Below are 14,689 nucleotides of genomic sequence, written 5' to 3'. Positions count from 1 at the left end.
TATACATAGCAGGGGGAAAACACCTGGCAAGGTATAATCAAAAGCTTTAACAATGATTATCTCTGGATAGTGGTGTTACCAATCATTTTTATTTTCCTTCCTGTGCATTTTTCTATTTTCTAAATTCTCTACTTTGAAAATATGTTATTTTTGCAGCTAGAAGGAAATGTCAGCTTTGAAAAGACATTATACATATAAGAAAAAGATGTAGCCAAATAAACCATATAACAACATAAATAAACCTCAGATATAACTTTTTTAATTAGTAACCATTTATTATTAATGTAGTAACATAAATACTCAAAATTCAATTTAAAGAGTATCTCATGAGTGTCATAACTCTATTGTGGTTACACAGAAAAATCTTTTTTTAATTAACATATAATGAATTATTTGTTTCAGGGGTACAGGTCTGTGATTCTTCAGTCTTACACAATTCACAGTGCTCACCATAGCATAAATCTTCCCCAGTGTCCATCACCCAGCCACCTTATCCCTCCCACCCCTCTCCACTCCCACAAGCCTCAGTTTGTTTCCTGAGATTAAGAGTCTCTTATGGTTTGTCTCCCTCTCTACTTTCATCTTGTTTCATTTTTCCCTCCCTTCTCCTATGATTCCTCATATCAGTGAGATCATATGATAATTGTCTTCCTCTGATTCACTTACTTTGCTTAGCATAATATCCTCTAGTTCCAGCCACATCAGACACAATTTTAATAAAAGAAGCCACACACACACACACACACACACACACACACACAAAGTGCCTATTATATGATCCCATTTAGTGTCTGTTCATGAACAGGTAGAATCTATGTTGATAGAAGTCAGATTAGCTACAACCTGTGGAGGAAATGGCTATGACTGGAAAGTGGCATTAGTTAGTCTTCTGGAATGTTAGAAATACTACATGTCTTCTTCTGGGGATGGTTACATATGTGAGTACCTACATACAAGTACCCTGAATACTCAAGATCTGGCCACTTTATGCATGTTATATCTCAATTTTTAAAAATTAAGCCTAAAATGATATATTCCTACATACTGTGAGAGTTATATATGCCGTATCTTGAAAGTAAAATGGTATAATGGGTATGTTCCAGAGAACATGCAAAAGTATAACAAGGAGGATAGATTTTGAAGTTAGAAACAACTAGATTTTAATTTCATCTCTATCACTTGTTAGCTCTGTGAATTTGGACAATTTATTTAACTTTTCTCTCAGTGTCCTTATCTCTGAAAAGGTGAACAAAAATAGTACCCACTTCATAAGATTGTTGTAAGAATCAAATGAGAAGTGCTTTAAAAAATGTGTGAGTCATGGTTAAGTATTCAGTAAATATTCCTACTGCTGCTAAAGGTAAATGTGGAAGGTCCCTTTGTTGATCCAAAACATGAGCATGCCTATGTGTGGGTACCCATTTGCACAAACATGTATGCACACAGACACATACACTCAGACTCTCTATGAATGAGTCTATTCTACTGGCCAAATTTACCAAGAAAGAAAACAAGAAGAAAAGAGACTAACAGACAGGGTGATACCACTTGCATGGAGAAAAAAAATCATGAGACAAAAATATTTTAAATATGCATATTTGCATTTCCATAAAACATTTTGCAAAGTCTCAAATAAAAATTTCAAAAATCCTAACAGAAAAAAAATATATGTTAATATTCAAAATCAGTATTCAAAATTATCACTTAGAATTACAAACAGAAAATTGAAAATGCATCAGAAAATTAACATACAGATTTGTAAATGCAATTGTCTTTCCTTTCTGGTAGCATTAATATCAACCATTAACTATGCAGTGAACAATATTAAATCTCATTTGTCATACTAATAAATGCTGAAACACACCCTGAGATTCCTCTACTTGGGCAAAAGTTAAGAAAACAGTAAAAACACTTTCTTATAGATTATTAATCAGAATTAGATTTGTGGCCTACAGAACCAGAAATGAATATCAGGGGACCAATGACTAAAAGACAGCCAGCACGCTGAAGAGAATTTTCAGATTGCAAATGAATGTAGCACAAGCTTAATAACAGAATTATGAAAATAAAATGATCACAAAAATACTAAAAGGAGTCTCCCAAAAAAGATTCTCATTAGCAGACAATACAAACTTTAAGGGAAACTACAATATCTTAGGGATAATTCAGAACCCCAAAAAACAATGAGACAAAGATCTTCCCATGTTCAAAATTTCTAATACAAGTTGTCTGTGTGTTTTTTTTATCACTACATACCAACTTTTTTTCCATGTTTTTTTTATCACTAAATACCAACAGTTTAATTTTCCAAGGTAAAGAGAGACAGGAAGACATACATGAAAGAAATATTTAATAATATTAATAATATTCAAAGCTATATCCTATTTCCTCTGTGCCAAACATTGCTCTAAGTGCTTTTCATGTTTTTACTAATTCAATGAGGTAGATTCTATCATTATTCTCACTTCACAGATGAGGAAACTAAGGAATAGACAAATTAAGTAACTTTCCAATGTCGCACACTAATAAATAAAAGAGCTATGATCATCTGAATTCAGTTCGTTGACCTCAGCATCTATGCTTTCACCATCCACCCATTTAAACTAAAGATATTAAAATTATGTAAACCTAGTGATAAGCATGTACTCTTGATGTAATGTGATGAGAGTGGCACTTATTTTTATGGTGATCCTCTCCCAAACCCAAAATCATCTAACCATCAGAAAAATATCAGAAAACCTGAAATTGACAGACATTCTACAAAATACTTGACCAACACTATTCAAAACTGTTAAGGTCATCAAAAACAAAGTAGGTTCAGGGGTGCCTGGGTGGCTCAGTGGGTTAAACCCTCTGCCTTTGGCTCAGGCCATGATCCCAGGGTCCTGGGATGGAGCCCCGCATCAGGTTCCCTGCACAGAGGGGAGCCTGCTTCCTCCTTTCTCTCTGCCTGCCTCTCTGCCTACTTGTGACCTCTGTCTGTCAAATAAGTGAATAAAATCTTTAAAAAAAAAAAAAACAAACAAAGTAGGTTCAAAAAACTATCACAGGGACAAGTTAAGATGATGGATGAGGAGGATAACTCTCAATTGCCTCATCCCTTGAACAAAGCTAGATAAATATCAAATCATTCTGAACACAAAAGAAATTGATCTGAGAACTAAGAGAACAAAATGCACATCTAGAGGTAGAAAAATGGCCACATTGTTTTAAGTAAGAGCTGTGGAGAGTTGATTTAGGTGGAGGAAAGAATTGTAAGGCTGCAGATGGGTGGTAGCCCTGATCAGGGAGAGAGGAGCAGGAGAGAAAGAGAGAGAAAGCAAGAGAGTGACAGAGAGAGTGTGCAAGCTGCACACAGGGAATTGCACAAGAAAAACTCTTCCCCAAAACCATTGACTGGTGTTGCTCTCGCCAGCAAGAACGACCAGGAGACCTCAGCGAAGCAAGCTTTATTTCTGCGTAGCTTTTGGGATCCTTCTCTCCCCGGCCTGTGCATGTCTATATATACCAAGGTTGCACAACCAATCACTCGCAGCCACATAGATACAAAATCCTAAGTTCTGCCTACTGGCTCGCATCCAGCCGCCATCTTAATGGCGTGTTTACTTTCGGGCACCGAAAAAGTCGTGCAGCCCCCCCCCCCCCCCCCAGCCGGAGCAGCTCCGCACCGTCGCCACCCTGCAGCGGCCACCTAGGCAACGAGCGGGCACGGCGGAGCCCAGAAGCATCACCGCGCATGCACTACAAGCCGCTGGGGCACCGACATCTCCCCCTTTTCTTTTATATTAGGCATGCAAGGCAGGAGACCGTGCCTGTCTTAGGTTGTCAGCTGCCATGAACATGCTTACCCGTCATTGGATAATTCCCCCTGGTTGGAGAACTCCTGGCTTAGGTTGCTATGTGCATGCAGCCAATCTTACCCATCATTGACTACCGATCTAGCGCTGCCAGCCAGATTTGGGGAAATGTACCAGCTTCCAGTGCCATGCAAGCTTGTACTAGCACCAACTGTTGCCTACATTGTTGTTTACATAATGATGCAAAACAGCGGAACATAAGGATTTACAACAGATACCCAATCCCGTAATGGAGCTATGTCAATCTCATCTGCTTAACTCTTTCGACAGATTAGCAGCAATAGAAAGGTCATTATAGGCCACGGAGGTTATGCAAAGTCCAGAAAGTGATTGGATGCATCCGGTCGTCAATAGTTTCTGGAGAATGTCCACTTGTTACAGATATGGTGAGAGCTACAGCCGCTGCCGTTGCTGCAGCTGCGGAGGCTGCTACAGCCGCAATAATGACTGCAGTGATCCCAAAGTCTCTTTTATGTCTTGAGAGCAATACAGGCGAATTGTTAGGATTTACAGAAACGGGCATGGGAATGAAAGTAGGTATACAGGAGGGAGGATGGCGGACTCATTCGTCAGTGGCATGGGGAACGGCCAGGCTTTCACTATTGCCCATTGGTGCATCTGTTGAAGGGATGCTGGTGTTGCCAGGATCGCTATCAGGGCGAGCATCAGGACGGGGCGGGCCATGTTGATCGATTCTTCTAATCAGTCGCTCCGGGACCCAGATAGGCACTTGGGCATCCTGTGGAAAAAGACAAACAGAACCTTGGTGCCATCTTAGGACCGGGACAGGGCCTCTCCATTGGCCCGTGAGTATATCCTTCCATTTTGCCTGGGCTAGAGTGCGTTCGGTAACCGCCGCATGCCTGTCCGCTGCAGATGTACCATTATGGTCCAAGGACAAAAAATTTAAAATGTAAAGGGTGAGAGATGTAAGATCACAGGGTGACTTGTAGTCATCCCCTATTCCCCCTTTTCTTATTTTTTTGTAAGCATCGTTTGAAGGTGCCATAGGCGCATTCAATTATTCCTTGACCTTGTGGCTTGTAAGGTATACCTGTAGTATGGACTATACCAAATTGACTTAGGAATTGATGGATAGATTTTGATGTATATGCAGGTCCATTATCTGTCTTTATTTGTTTTGGGATACCCCAATCTGCGAAGCATCGTAGGCAGTGTGTGATGACTTGTTTTGAATTCTCCCCTGTGAGGGGAGTAGCCATTATGATACCCGAATAAGTGTCCACTGATATATGTACGTACTTTTGTTGCCCGAATTCAGGTACATGTGTGACATCCATTTGCCATAGGTGATTAGCTTGAAGGCCTTTGGAATTTACCCCTAAGGAAGGCTGAGGGAGTAATGTGGCACAATTCCCACAGGTCCTTACTATATCTCTTGCCTGTTCTTTGATGATATGGAATCTATATCTTAAATATTAGAATTCACATGCCATTTGCTATGGAACAGCTTCGCCTGTTCTAAGGTAGGGCAAATAAGTTGGAAATGACTATTGTGGTCTGCTAGAGCATTGCCCTCGGATAATGGTCCTGGTAGGCTCATATGGGCTCTGATGTGATCTATAAAAAATGGTGCAGTGCGCAGTTGCACAATCTCTTGTAGTTGCTTTAAGATCCATGGAATAGGTGAATCACTTAAGGAGAGGATGGCTGTTTCAATATTTTTTGTTGCATTTACCACGTATTGACTATCAGAAATAATATTTAGGGGAGTGTCTGAAAATCTTTGGAGCACTAGGAGCACTACTAGTAGCTCTACTTGTTGAGCCGACCTGGCAGGAACTATGACTGGGTTCACGATTCCATTTATGATATATGCTCCTGTGCCCTCTTTACTTCCATCTGTAAAGACAGTAGAGGCTTCTTTTAGTGGTGTCGATCTACTAATTTTTGGTAGTATGAATTCAATACCCTTTGTGAATTCTATAAGTGGGTGTGAAGGATAATGATTGTCAAATTCTATTGAGTAAGAGGTGGTCAGTATCGCCCAATCATCTAGGGTAGCACATAGTAGGCGAATCTGTTCCTTAGTATACGGCACGATGCAATTGTCAGGTATGATTCCAAGAGTAGAAATACAAACAGTGATCAATTTGTTAGCTAGCATGGCTACTGCAACTGGATATGTTGTGATTATCCGAAGAAGAGTGTTTGGGAGGTACAGCCATTGTAAGGGCCCACCTTGCCATAGCACTCCAGTAGGTGAAGAAGGGGATGGAATCACTATGGCTTGGACTATCTGGTTAGGATCACATCTATCTGCTGAAATCAAGGCAAGCCTGTCCTCCACAATTTTCAAAGCCTGTTTTGCCTCCAGAGTAAGGCTCCTAGGAGAGTCTAGACGGGCATCACCCTTCAGAATATCAAACAATGGTTGTAATTCTCCTGTAGTTATTTTCAGGTAGGGTCGGATCCAATTTATGTCCCCCAATAACTTTTGGAAATCATTGAGTGTTTGTAATTTGTCAGTTCTAATGGAGGCTTTTGAAGGTTTTACCATGGTATTGTATAGTTTCATGCCTAAATAGTCTTTGATGTTGGAAGCCTGTATCTTTTCAGGGGCTATAATTAACCCCCATGAATTTAGCTCCTTTTGTAACATTACTAAGGCTTCCGAAACTGTAGTAGAGTCAGATCCACACAACAATATGTCATCCATCTAATGGTAACACATTAAATCAGGGTAAGTCTCTCTAATAGGCTGTATGGCTTTAGAAACATATAATTGACACATAGTGGGGCTATTAGCCATGCCCTGAGGGAGGACAGTCCACTCATATCTTTGGTTAGGCTCTGCATGATTAATAGAAGGTAGGGTAAAGGCAAATTTAATTGTATCCTCAGGATGCAGAGGGATAGAGAAAAAGCAATCTTTTATGTCAACCACTATTGATGGCCAGTTTCTCGGTAAGGCGGTTATCATGGGTAATCCCAGCTGTATTGGTCCCATGTTCTGCATTTGCCTATTAATTTCTCTAAGATCATGTAAAAGTCTCCATTTACAAGATTTCTTTTTAATAACAAAGATAGTTGTATTCCAAGGTGAGGTAGAAGGTTTCATATGGCCCGCCTCTAACTGTTCCTGTACCAGGGCTTTAGTAGCTGATCGTTTTTCGCTAGTAAGGGGCCACTGAGGCACCCAGCAGGGCGTATCTGTCTTCCACGTTATTTTCATTGCCTCAGTGGCCCTTACCGAAAACCCAGGCCTTGCCCCTTATATTCTGAGGTGAAAGGGATGGTGTCTATTTTACCTTGCTCCTGTTTCCCTAACCCTTTTCCTGGTATGTATCCCATTTTTTGCATCATAGCTATTGATCGGGGGCTGTATATAGTTTCAGTTGTCAGGCGGACGCTCATCTGTTCCAAAACGTCTCGTCCCCAGAGGGAAATAGGAATATTGCAGACATAGGGCTGAAAAGTTCCCCTATGGCCTTCGTCATCCTCCCACTCAAGGGTAGCTGCGCTTTGATCAGGACTTTGAGTGATTCCTAAACCCCTGAGAGTTTGTTTTGCTTGTGTTAGGGGCCATCTCGGAGGCCACTCTTGTTGGCTGATGATGCTCTTATTGGCGCCCGTATCCAATAACCCTAAAATTTTCCTTCCTTGCACTTTGAGGGTAATTATGGGCCTATCAGTCATATCCAGGGTCAGGCATGTTAGGTCAACTCCCGTAGACCCCAAACCTCTCGTACCTTTTTCTTTTCCTTTACTGGGAAAGGCTTCATGATGGCTAGGGAGTATGAGAAGTTGAGCTATCTGATCTCCTGGGCTAATTGCAGTAACTCCCCTTGGTGAAGACACCAGTATCTTGATCTCTCCCTCATAATCTGAATCTATTACCCCTGGGTGAACTATCAGACCTTTGAGATAAGTAGAGCGTCAGCCAAGTAATAAACCTACAGTACCATGAGGGGGGCCCCCTCTTAGATCAGAGGCCAGTGCTTGAATGCCCATCTCCAGAGTTAGGACCATTCGGGCAGCTGCTCTGATATCGAGTCTTGCTGATCCAGAGGTTGCGCGCCTTTCTCGGAGGGAGGATACCATGTCCTGGGCATTTGCGTTAGTGCCCCATAAATTTGTGTTGGGCCCCGGGGCGCAGGGCCCTGCTTCCCGTTTTTTGAGTAATTGGATTGAATCCAGTTATTCGGTGGCAGGGGATTTCCTTGAATATCTCTCTGGGACCTACATTCATTAGCCCAATGATTCCCTTTACGGCAACGAGGGCACAACCCAGGTGCGGGCTTGACTGGTCTAGGCTGTCCTTTACCCTTTGGACAATCCCTCTTAAGATGACCGTCCCTTCCACAAAGGAAACAAGCCTTGGAAGAACTCCTGGTTCCTCCATTGAAACTTCTTATCCCTTGGGCTACTGCTGCTGCCACAACTTGGCCCTGAACAACTGTATCAGTGATGTCTCGATACACTTTGATATATGTAATCAGGTCCTTAGACTTCCAAGGGCGGATAGCCTCTTTACACCATTTATTTGCTTGTTCATAGGCTAATTGTTTAACAAGGGGCATTGCTTGGTCCACATCCCCAAATATGCGCCTTGCTACTTGGAGCAGACGATCTACAAAGTCAGCATAGGGTTCGTTAGGCCCCTGCAACACCTTGGAAAGTTGTCCCTGCAAATCACCAGAACCCTGTATGGTCTTCCAAGCCCTAGTGGCTGCAGCTGCTATCTGTACATACACCCCTGGGGGGTACCCAATCTGATTGTTTTGTCCCACAAATTGACCTCCTCCAATGAGCATGTCAATATTCCAGTGGGGATTCCCTGATGCGGCGTTACACCGGGCAGTTTCTGAGCTACACTCTTGCCAAGCAGTTTTCCATATCAAGTATTGTCCACCAGACAGAGTTGCTTTTGCCATGTTAGTCCAATCGTCTGGGGTAAGGTTCATGCTACCAACTACTTCCAAAAGTGAAAGTGTATAAGCAGCCTGTGGCCCATAAGTAGTGACTGCTTCCTTAAACTGTTTTATAAGTTTGAAGTCTAGTGGTTGATGAAACCTCTGTTGATTTTGATCTTCTAACACTGGGTATGCAAGAGGGGACGGTTTAGTAAAGTCCGTAATGTCCCTCCATCCTGCATTTCTACATTCTGGACAACCGCATGCCCCTCGGGAGCATGAAGTGTTATATGGTGGCGGCCATTCTGCAGGTGGCGCTATAGGCCTACACTCAGGGGTAGGAATTCTTGACCTTCTGACAGAGGGTGCTAGGGAGTCATATTTTTTCCCGGCTTCTTTGTATGTCTTTCCCTTTAAAGGTTCGTTAGGGACTTCCTCTTTTACTTTTAAGTGTGTCATGGCTTCCCCAAGCTCATCTTCAGAGGATCTCTCCTCTGAATTTTCTCCCCCTCTGCTAGATCCTGCCTTAGAGGCTTCTCTGACCTGCTCCTCGATAACATTTTTAACCGTTTTATGGTTAGAGTCCAGGGGAGTGCCCTTAGCCTTAAGCACCTCCGTCAGCAATCCTCCCATCTTAGTAAACTTTGATCCCATTATTTCTTGTCTTATGCCTAGGAACCCTTTTACTTCTCATCCTATACTTAGGAACTTTCTCACTTCTCATCCTATACTTAGGAACTTTCTCACTTCTCGTCCTATACTTAGGAACTTACTTATCTGAAATTTTGTGCACACTTACCAGATCGTTGCGTTCACTGAGAACTCCTCTGTGTAGGTTTCGGGTTTCCCGGGTTTCGGCACCACTTGTCGCTCTCACCAGCAAGAACGATCAGGAGACCTCAGCGAAGCAAGCTTTATTTCTGCGTAGCTGTTGGGATCCTTCTCTCCCCCACCCGTGCATGTCTATATATACCAAGGTTGCACAACCAATCACTCGCAGCCACATAGATACAAAATCCTAAGTTCCGCCTACTGGCTCGCATCCAGCTGCCATCTTAATGGCGTGTTTACTTTCAGGCACCGAAAAAGTCGTGCAGCGCCCGGGGCCCCCCTGCGGGCCCAGCCGGAGCAGCTCCACACCGTGGCCACCCGGGGGCGGTGACGGCTTGAGGCAGCAGAGGCCGAGGCAACGAGCGGGCACAGCAGAGCCCAGAAGCATCACCGCGCATGGGCTACAAGCCGCTCGGGCATCGACAGACTGGGAAAATGAAAAGAGCTGACTAAGCAAATTTTTATAAGCAGTGGAGGTCAAAGTCTGAAGTTTTAGAAGTCCACACCATTGCCAGAATAATGCTGGCAGACTTAGTGGTTCTCTGGTGAGGAAGGAGGGTGGAGGCCCAGGAGAAGGCAGTGTGGTCTTGAGGATTCCTTGGGTTGCACAGAGAGTAACAGTTCTCCTTCTTGGAGTGCATTTGGGAGTGGTGGCATGGCCTCTCCAGGGACAAAAGAGCTGGAGGGTGCCAATGTGCTACCCTGTTCACTAGAATAGGAACAGACACACCTGTGAGGCAGCAAACCTTCATGCTGGCTTTTTGCTGCACTTTACCATAAACTCTGAACCACTGCACAATCATGGAACTGCTTTACTAGGACAAACCAGCACCAACCAAAGCATAGTGAGACCATCCCCTACAGGATTAGCATGGGTCCACACCACATGGGTACCTAAAGTTTGGAGTTTTGAAACCTAGCTGCACACCTGATATTAAACACAGAAATACTGTGCTGCCTGGCAGGCAGACAGCTTAAACACAGACATGGTGAAGGTAAGGATCTGACAGAAGCCAGAGACACAGAAGGGAGAAGGATTGCTCTTCTGGGAGGTCTTTCTAAAGAGTGACAGGTGTGAACTCCCCACTCTGGGGATGAGAGAGATTATGCCATTTTCGCCCTGCCCATCAATACTGACCAACTTCAGTGAGCAACACAGCACCTTGCCCCCTCCTGGAGTTTGGAGCCACCTATATCAAGCCCTCCACCCTGCAGGTGCATCTCCACTAGGGCAAGTCAGCCTAAGAATCAGTGCAGCAGGCCTCTCCCCCAGGAAATCAGCACAAATCCTTTACACACACCAAGTCTACTGAGCATAGAGTGCTGCAAATCTTCAGCTATAGGATAAATAGGATCTACCTTAAAAAAAAAAAAAAAACACACCTAACTAAAACTTGTCAAATAGTGGAAAATGTCTAAACACCCCCCAACTTTAGGCAAGGAGAAACTCTGCAGAGACTGTCCTGACAGAAGGAGCAGCCAAAACACAAGAGCAGAGTGCATACTTTGAAACATCTCCTGAAGCACCAGCCCCAAGACAATACAAGGCCTCTTCTTAATATAGCCATTACTCTAAAGAGCAGGAATATAACAGGCTTTCCCAACAATCACACACAAAAACACTGATCTTGACAAAAAGACAAGACAGGGAAATTCACCCCAAAAGAAAGAACAGGAAGAATTAACATCAAGGGATTTAATCAAAACAGGCACAAGATGCCTGAACCAGGATTTAAAACAACAATCATAAGGATTCTAGCTTGAGAAAAGCATAGAAGACACTAGAGAATCCCTTACTTCAGAGATAACTAAAAACTAGTCAGGCTAAAATAAAAAAATATTATAACTGAGAGGCAAGACCAAATGGATACAATGACAATGAGGATGGACAAAGCAGATGAATGAATCAATGATTCAGAAAATAATGAAGCTGGGCGCCTGGGTGGCTCAGTGGGTTAAGCCGCTGCCTTCGGCTCAGGTCATGATCTCAGGGTCTGGAATCGCGTCCCGCATCAGGCTCTCTGCTCAGCAGGGAGCCTACTTCCTCCTCTCTCTCTGCCTGCCTCTCTGCCTACTTGTGATCTCTCTCTGTCAAATAAATAAATAAAATCTTCAAAAAAAAAAAAGAAAATAAAATAAAATAATGAAGCTGAAAGGATGAGGGAAAGAAAAGTATTGGATCACAAATGTAGACTTGGGGAACTCAGAAACTCCTTAAAATATAATAACATACACATTATAGGAATCCCAGAAGAAGAGAGGGAAAAGGGGGCAGAAGGTGTATTTAAGCACATTATAGCCAAAAACTTCCCTAATCTGGGGAAGGAAATACAATCAAAAGCCAAGAGGTACAGAGAACTCCCATCAAATTCAACAAAAGCTGGCCCACAGCAAGACATATTTGTAGTCAAATTTACAAATTACACAAACTAGGAAAGAATCGTGAAAGCACCAAGGGAAAAAAAGTCTTTAACCTATAAGGGAAGACAAATCATGTTCATAGCACATCTGTCCACAGAAACCTGGCAGGCCAGTAGAGAATAAAATAAAATATTTAAAAAATGAACAAACATAAAGAAACTCATTGATAATAATACAATAATAAGTAAAGAATTTTAATATCCCTCTCACAGCAATGGACTGATCAACAAGCAGAAAATCAACAAGGAAACAATGACTTTGAAAGGCATGCTGGACCAGATGGACTTAACAGATATACTCAGAACATTTCACTTAAAGCAGCAGGACACACATTCTTTCTAAGTGGAGACTGGAACGTTCTCCAGAATAGATCACATACTGGGTCACAAATTAGCCCTCAACGAGTACAGAAAGACTGAGATCTTACCATGCATATTTTCAGATCACAATATGAGGAAACTTGAAGTCAATCTTGAAAAGAAAATTTGGAAAGACCACAAATATATGGAGGTAAAAGAACATCCTGCTAAAGAAAGAAGCTTTTAATCAGGAAATTAAGAAATAAAAATACACATAAACAAAAAAAATTAAAACAACAGTCCAAAATCTTTTGGATGCAGCAAAGGCAGTCCTAAGCAGGAAGTATGTTACAATACAGGCCTCATCATGATGTGTGGAATTGTTGAATCTCTATATTGTACACCCAAAACTAATATGACACTATATGTTAATGATACTAGAATTTTTTTTAATTAAGTTTTTTTTAATTTATTTTAGAGAGAAAGAGAGCACATGGGGAGGGGGAAAGAAAGAGGGAGAGAGAACCTTTAGCAGGCTCCTCACTGAGCTCAGAGCCTGATGCAGGACTTGATCTCAGCCCTGAGATCCTGACCTGAACCAAGTGCCAGACACCCAAGTGACTGCACTACTCACAGACCCCTGGAATTTAAAAAAAAAAAAAAGTAAAAAAAAGTGTTGGATAGGAGAGACAACCCTCCCCCAAAATAAAAGAGAGTCTACTCTGAATTCCAGTAGAAGTGTCAAGTAGAGTCATTAATGTTTGTAGCTTGCTGCATTACTACTATATTTCTTTAATTCTAAGATGCACATTTTGATGTATTTTAATGTTTCTTAAGTTGGGATTGCACCCTAAAATCAATGTATGATTTAACATAGTGGGTTTTATCTCCTAGAAACATACTAAAATAAACATGTGTCTTACAATTGAATGTATCTCACAATCGAGGAAATAAAGTAATTATGCTATTGTCATAGCAGGATTGACAATTTTAAGACAAGAATAGCTAAGCAACCACAGAGTAGAGTCCAGGCTTTAGGTTTTTCATTTTATAGCAAATCCACCACAATAGTCAGAACCTTTGAAAGATCATGAGTTGCCTATTAATAACCTGATTGTTCTCAGGCCTCTGCACTCTGCAGTCTCTGGATATGTCGGTCAAACTGCTGTGGCCCCCACATTTTGCTGATTCAAAAACCTCAGTGCCAAGCTTCAGAACTTCAGCATCCCCACCACAAGTCTTCCCAGTTAGTTGTTGGAGCCCTCCATGCTCAGAGCTAACCTTTCCTTTCTATCCTATCTGTAGATGTCCACTCTGAGCCGAATCACTTTAGGAAATATGTTATCTCCTGGTACCCCAAATTTAAATATCATCGAGATAAATTTCCCTGCTTAGTTAAGGGTCAAGTAATCTGTATCCATTGCAGACATTTTGCAGCAGTCTGCACATGTTGGAATTGCATGTAATTCAGAAAAATGTGTTGGCTGGGGAGGAGGGTGATGGTGAGAAGCAAATCCCAATCTTGGCATTTTACAATCTCCCACTCCCTTTTAAGGCATCCTCTGAATCCTAGATCATGACTAGAAAGATATGCCAAGCCCTCAGTTCTTCGCAGAACACAAGTAATCTCTATTTATGAGCCCATTGCTGACCAATTCTTTTCTCACTCACATATCACCTTTGCCCACTTTCTTCCCTAGATGATGCCACAGAACATATCTTCCAACATGCTATCTTCCAACATGCAAAAAGAAAACAAAAGTCAAACTTCTGGAAAGGGAGACTCTATAGCTCCACACTTCCCTCATCCAAATGAAAAGAAGGGAATGAGAACACCTTACATTGGTTCCCTCCCATTCTGCCTTTTATTTAGCTTAGTTCATGGGCCACATTTCTTTCATCTTAAGCCAAGAGAGCAATTTCTGGTACAAAGTCAGCAGAAAATCCTAGAATATTAGCATTTCTGCAAGCATCAAAGGAAAAGTCTATTCTCCAAAACAAAATTCTCTTTAGGGATCACTTGCTATATTTTGTAGGCCTCCCACACCCTCCAGCAACCCTCATTTTATTTTTTGAGATTAAGAGTGCCTTATGGTTTGTCTCCCTCCCGATTCTATCTTGTTTCATTTTTTCCTTCATAAACCCCAAACCCCCCACCCCGCCTCTCAAATTCCTCATATTAGAGAGATTATATGACAATTGTCCTTCTCTGATTGACTTATTTCGCTCAGCATCCATATCATTGCAAATGGCAAGATTTCATTTCTTTTGACGGCTGCATAGTATTCCTGTGTGTGTATGTGTGTGTGTGTGTGTGTGTGTGTGTGTGTTTATGCAACATTTTCTTTATCCATTCATCTGTTGGTGGACAGCTGGGTTCTTTCCATAGTTTGGCTATTGTGGA

The 14,689-nt window shown here is 42.1% G+C and overlaps 1 long non-coding RNA gene across 1 annotated transcript; it reads right to left on the bottom strand.

Annotated features, from left to right (window-relative positions):
- Positions 1-3,434: 3,434 nt before the first annotated feature.
- Positions 3,435-9,712, bottom strand: LOC132024739 (uncharacterized). The gene is made up of 2 exons (XR_009406295.1): positions 9,534-9,712; positions 3,435-4,596 (listed from the first exon to the last, which is right to left on the bottom strand). It is a non-coding gene; the product is annotated as an uncharacterized LOC132024739 (long non-coding RNA).
- Positions 9,713-14,689: the final 4,977 nt, after the last annotated feature.

This window comes from Mustela nigripes, chromosome 9 (genome assembly GCF_022355385.1).
Source record: "Mustela nigripes isolate SB6536 chromosome 9, MUSNIG.SB6536, whole genome shotgun sequence".
Taxonomy (NCBI): Eukaryota; Metazoa; Chordata; class Mammalia; order Carnivora; family Mustelidae; genus Mustela; species Mustela nigripes.
The sequence above is the reverse complement of the archived record's forward strand: the minus strand, read 5'-3'. Positions and strand labels throughout refer to the sequence as shown.